Here is a 6,629-nt window from a genome sequence, read left to right as displayed (position 1 = left end):
GAGCTTGCTTCTAAGATTTCTCTGGTAATCAACTTCTGATTCAAGTAAGTATTTTGTTTATATTGTTCATCAGGATCACGGCGCCCTTTTGAGTGCTTTATTCTCTTCCTAGGGGGAGTAGAGTATTAATTGTGGGTGTAAGCGTGGTGCTTGGACTTAGTTTATAGTGGATGCACACTGCATTCTAGATCTGTGGTAGATCGCGGTTGTGACATCAGTACTATATAGCATCATTGATCCTTCGTAGTCCACCTCCTGTCTGTAGGCCAAGTAGGACCCGATTATAAAGGAAAGCATCCTCTGCTGGTGTATTTCCCTAGTAATGTCCCTAGTTGAACAGTAGAAGGCATAGCTTACCCAAGTTAGAATTAGAGAACCTCAGTTATCCTCTCTACGCTCCTATTTATCCTTAGCCTTGTTGCTACTCCTAGTTAAGTTAAACCTTAACCTTGTCTCTACCCCTAGTTAAGTTCGACCATAGTTAATCTCATGTTTTCCTGTGGATACGATACTTGGAATACTTTTGGATAAAAGCTACAATAATATCCATGCGCTTGCTGATTTATCTTTGTGCGTTAAATATACCAACAGTCTCCGATCGAACAATAGATAGTGGGACATCCTAGATCCTTCTTCTTGATAGGTGATGTGTTCAGGATGGCCGCACTACACTCCTCCATTAACTTCATTACCTTAGTGGTGGGCAGTGATCTTTTGTTGTTGAGGATGTCTTGGGGATACTTTGCATAGGTAGGTACCTGTATGGCATCTAACAGAGCAATATTGATATATAACTTTTGAATTATCTCTACAAACTTACCAAACTGCTCATCCATTTTGGCTTTTTGATTTCTACATGGAAACGATAGAAAAGTGATGTCATGAAAATCTTGCATCATTTCCTGTGCTTGTGGCTCAACTTCTTCAACTTCATCGTCCATCTTCTCCTCTTGTACTACTGTCGGTGTCTTACCTGTCCTTGTCGGATATGGAAGATCACGAGTAGACTTGCCACCTATTGTGGTTATGGCGTTGAACTTTTCAAGGTTAGTGGCAACAGGCAGAGCAGCGGCCAACTGAGCTAATTATCTATCTTTTTATTATAGCTAAGTTAGTCTTTATAGCAGAAGAAAAACTGTCCATTTTTGAGTTTATGTTTTCTAGGACCTTATCATTAAAAGCAAGCTTCTTAGAAATACTCTCATTAATCCTGGCTTGTTCTAAGATCAAATCTCTCAAGGATGGTTGCTTAGGATTAGAGGAATAATTACCTAGGTACTTACCTTGGTAATTTGACCATTGTTGTTGTTGATTCTATCCTTGTCTCTGTTGTTGTGGAGCAGAATTGTTGATGACGATGTTTGCATCTTCTTGATATTCAGGGAAATCAACACCCAAATATTCTCCACATTTATTTTGGGAATTAAAAGTATCTTGAATGGCCCGACGATCTTTCTTGTAATTGGCTCACTATTCAAGCCAATTCAAAAGTACGTCCATCTTGGTTGACAATACACACACCTCTTTTGGTACTTCTTCACTCTTATTGCATGCTTGAATGTTGTATGATGACCAACCTTGATTAGAGGCTATCTTCTCCATAAGAGTTTCAGCTTTTTCAAGGGTGGGTGACATAAATGATCCTCCAGCAGTAGCATCCAGTTGTTCATGAGTTTTTTGAGTTAATCCATGGTAAAAGCTTTGCATGGCAACCAATCTTCCATCACATGATGAGGACAATCTAAAATGTATTCTTGGAAATGTTCCCATGCTTCTAGAATGGTCTCTCCTTTCTACTGTTGGAAGTTAGAAATCTTTCCTCTTAAGGCATTGGTCTTGCCTATAGGGAAAAACTTTGCTAGGAAGGCCTTTGAACACTTTGCCCATGTGTTAATGTTATCCTTATTGGTGTAGAACCACTGCTTCGCTCTTCCCACTAACGAGAACAGAAATAGGCGGAGTAGTATGATATCTTGAGCAACGTCCTTGATGGTGATTGTACTACTAATCTCTAGAAAATTCTAGAGATGAGTACTAGCATCTTCATGAGCCTTTCCGCTAAATGAGATAGCTTGCACCATGTTGATGAGGCTTGGCTTGATCTCAAACTCAAGGTTGTTGGTTTTGAATGTCGGTCTAGTGCAGATGTTCTTAGTGCTTAGAGTAGAGAATTCACGCAGAGTCTTGTCAGCCATAGCTTTAGAAACTGGTGTTGAGCTTTCTCTTGATTGGTTTGATTATGATTGGTAGAACTTGTTGATTAATCAGAACCAATCCTGTAATACCCTGTATAAGATATGAATAAAGACAAACAAGGGTAAGCCTGCTAAAGCAGAGGTGTTATGATTTCAGCAATAAGTATTTATTTGATCAATTCTCTTTAGACATGTGTCCCTCCTCGGCAACGGTACCAGAAATGCTTATTGGTATTTCTTAACATCACTTTAATACTAAGTTGTCATCCCTAGCAATGATGCCAGAAATGCGTTGTTGGTAATTATTGAGAACAGTTGTAAATTTAGAGAAAATCATATATGATAGAAATAATCCGCAAGCGCACAGATAATATACCATTATAGCATTTCACCTGAGAGTATACCAGGTATCGTTATTTATATTTTATCCATAGGGAGGAGCTATGGGGTTAGCATAGAGATATTGACAAATACGTATACTTATGATGTAATCACTCTCATGCTATAACTGAGGTAAATCAAATGATAAATGAATGGTAAGTGTAAGGTGATGATGGTATTCTAGAGATAGAAATAGATACTCATAAATGTAGTATAGCTAGGCAGGAGATTAGTTAAGAGCAAAAGATTCCCATGTCATTCCTTATTTACTAAGTCTTTTGTACACCCAAGTATATACACTCTCATATATAGCATAATTAACTTTAAATCTATGCATAAGAAATATTACTAAGGAAGATCAAGAACAGAACTTGTCTCCCTTCGTAACTGCAGGGGGCCGGCCGTCCTACAGGTGGGGCCAGCCGGCCCCACCTGTCATCCCCTCGGGTCTGCTTTAGCGATGTGGCTTCTGGTGTCCTCTAGAACCTTCTAGAGTAGTTTTCACTGCGGATAAGCACAATTTTATTTGACGTTTTGATCCCATTGATGGTTTTCTGAATAAACCCTACTAAAAACATAGATTCACTAAAACTCATGGAAATTGTTAGTTTAAACCCCTCAGCCTATGTTGGTGATCATTTACATGCATGATTTCAAGTTATAATGATGGTTTATGATGGAGGATAACTATTGTCAACAAAGGCGACTGTGACCATGACCTTTGTACTGGCAGATCATACGCTAAAGTGATGGTGGTGTCAACCTCTACATAGGCGTCTCGGCCATCGAACCAACAGTGAACCCACACCGCTGACAGTCGGGTCGATGTACAAGGCAACAGTGTTGGTGACCACTACACAGGTGGTTGATGTGCCCACACGATGGTTTTGATAGCCTCAACACAGCCGGATCATTTGCCAATGTGGCAGTGTTAGTGTACATCCACAGCCGGGTCATGCTCCAATGCGACTGAAGTAAGGACCTACTCATGGATGGATCATAAGCCAATTGACGGTGTTAGTGTACACCACAGTTGGTCCTAGATGGCAACGGTGAAGGCTATGACCATCACTGTCGATAGCTCAGTGCCGAGGCTAAAATTGGATTGTGATGTGGGTTACGATGTGGCTGCGAAAGGTGCGAGTGTAGCAGTGAAGGAGAATGACGTGCTCACCCAAGCACTCAGAAATAAGGAGCACCCTGGTCACACTAGAGGAGCCAGTCTTGTTCCATGGAAATTAGCATTTGAGGAAGAATCTTCCACTTATTGGAGCTGCTCGAGGGCTAGAGTAGCACAAGAAGCAGAGACATTGAGGCGTCTGCAAGAGATTGAAGATAGATTCAAAAGACAGATTGATGCGACCGTTTAAGAATGAGTCAAGCTAGCTCTGTAGTCCATGGGATTAGGAGTACCGCTAGACCCTATTTCGACTAGCTTTAGCCCATAGTTCTAGGGTCGCAGCAGCTGCGTATCGACCCTACTCGACGAAAAAGAGGTGAATGTGCCTCATCCGGTGGATAGCATCACCGAACCCATAAATGTTAGGTTGTACATCCGTCAGCAATGGATAGCTAACAAGGTGGTGGTCGGCTAGGCCTAGCCTATGGGAGATGGGACCATTAATGGCCACCCAATTCCACCGGGGTATGCCCACATTAGCATTGATAGTATACTTGATAAGAAATATAACAAGATACACATTGATTACCTCGCACAGGAAGACAGGTAACGCCTTGTTTGGAACAAGGGCGCTCATGTGGCCTGGCGCAAGTGCTTCGTTAAGCTCGATCACCAGTTGTCCTCCGATGATGAGGACGACTATGAATCTTCACTATCTAGAGATGATCACTCACCATCTCCCAATAGAGGAGATCACTCTGTCTTCCCTCCTCCCTTGCCATCACCCCCCGAGAAGATAGAAGTCTCCTTCTCTTCTCCTTGTCCTCCATCTTCATTAGCCCCGACAAAAGAGAAGACTCCTCCTCCTCCTCCCTCTTCAGCAGCCCGGAGAAAACAGAATTCTCGTCATCCTCCTCCTCCTCCACCTCAGCCCAAAACAAGATCAAAGACATCCACTCACTCGCAGAAAAAGTCCTCGGATTCGGTCGCTAATGCTCCCAAAGTGGACAGAGCAAAAAAGAAAAGGACATTTAGTGGCAGCGTTACAAACTTGTTGTACCAAAAAAGCCAGAAAAATGCAACAAGGAAGATGCTATTATATTCTAGAATCTATTTGACTCACTGCCTAAGTGGAGGGCGCAGTCCAAATTCGATAGGCAAACACAGAAAATGGACAATCAATTAAGAGTCAAAGAAATACACCATGAAGATCAAAGGAAGATAAATAAGATTGTCGAAGACAACCTCGGATTAACCGTGGACGATGCCAGGAACATCTATTATGATTTTATGATTCAAAAGAGATGGCAAAACCGACAATCCAGTATCAAAGAGGCAATTTCTTGGTGGCCGACGATGAGTTTAAAAATTTGACAACATATATGCATGATTTTGCATGAATATTATATGGCCGAAGCAATAGAGACTGGTGAAAGCTCCAATTTGGTTTTGGTTAATTGATGAAACCCTAAGTGCTAACCTAGTATATCAAAGTGATTATGAGATAGGTAGCACTACTCTAAGTAATGAAGCAATGATGAAGATCATGATGATGGTGATGGCATGGTGATGATCAAATGCTTGAACTTGGAAAAGAAGAAAGAGAAAAACAAAAGGCTCAAGGCAAAGGTATAAATAGTAGGAGCCATTTTGTTTTAAGTGATCAAGACACTTAGCGAGTGTGATCACATTTAGAATCGATAGCCGTACTATTAAGAGGGGTGAAACTCGTATCGAAATGCGGTTATCAAAGTGCCACTAGATGCTCTAACTCATTGCATATGCATTTAGGATCTAGTGGAGTGCTAACACCCTTGAAAATATTTGTGAAAATATGCTAACACATGTGCACAAGGTGACACACTTGGTGGTTGGCACATTGGAGCAAGGGTTAGGAACTTCACCGGCGGAGGACAGTCCGACGGTACCACCGATGCCCTAGATAGAAAAGACGGAGGTCACTGTAAGTGACCGAACGCTGGTCTCGGTTGGACTGGCGTGTCCGGTCAGGTGAAGCATGAAGACGCTGGTGTCGGTCTCTGATCGGACGTTGGGTCACTTAGTGACTGGACGTTGGAAGGTTGCGTCCGGTCCTACTGACATGGTAGCGCACAGGGGAGTTGCCGTGTGACTGGACGTTGGGTGTGTCCAGTCAAGCATGACCGGACGCGTCCGGTCGTGAAAAGTCATCTCTGGATGCTTACTGGAAACGACCGGACGCTGGGGTTCAGCGTCCGGTCACTTTGAGCTGCTACGTCCGGTCATCACTTGACTGTTGGGATCGGGCGATCAACATTTGAAGAGAGGGGACACGTGGCACGCATCGCATGACCGGACGCTGAGGTCCAGCGTCCGATCGTTTTGACCGGGGCGTCCGGTCACCCCGTGTTGTGCCCAGTGAAGGGGTACAACGGCTCTATTTTGTGGGGGCTTCTATTTAAGCCCCATGGCCGGCTCAAGCTCACTCTCTTGGCCATTTGCATTGATATAGCAACCTTGTGAGCATAGCAAAAGCCCTTCCACTCATCTCCATCATTGATCCATCATCATTGTGAGATTGGGAGAGAATCCACGTGCATTGCTTGAGTGATTGCATCTAGAGGCACTTGGTATTTATGTTTCACTGTGGGATTCACTTGTTTCTCTTGGTGGTTGCCACCACCTAGACGGCTTGGAGCAGCGGAGGAGGATTGGCACGAGTTAGTGATTATTCGTGGCCGTCTCCGGTGATTGTGAGGGGATTTGTACCTTCCCCGGTGGAGTGCTGAAAGGTAACTCTAGTGGATTGCTTGTGTCAATGAGTTACCTCACTTGTGGGTAGGTTCTTACGGTGTCCAGTTGTGTGGACGAGGTTCGTGCAACACCTCTTAGCTGCCGAACCACTAAGTGTTGGTCGACACAACGGGGACGTAGTGTGTTGGCAAGCACATGAA

At 43.3% G+C, this 6,629-nt stretch overlaps 1 non-coding gene across 1 annotated transcript; it reads left to right on the top strand.

The window, feature by feature from the left end:
• Positions 1–1,722: 1,722 nt before the first annotated feature.
• Positions 1,723–1,829, top strand: LOC136484473 (small nucleolar RNA R71). Its single transcript, XR_010765992.1, has one exon. It is a non-coding gene; the product is annotated as a small nucleolar RNA R71 (small nucleolar RNA).
• The last annotated feature ends 4,800 nt before the right edge of the window (positions 1,830–6,629 follow it).

This window comes from Miscanthus floridulus, chromosome 9 (assembly GCF_019320115.1).
Source record: "Miscanthus floridulus cultivar M001 chromosome 9, ASM1932011v1, whole genome shotgun sequence".
NCBI lineage: Eukaryota > Viridiplantae > Streptophyta > Magnoliopsida > Poales > Poaceae > Miscanthus > Miscanthus floridulus.
The sequence above is the reverse complement of the archived record's forward strand: the minus strand, read 5'-3'. Positions and strand labels throughout refer to the sequence as shown.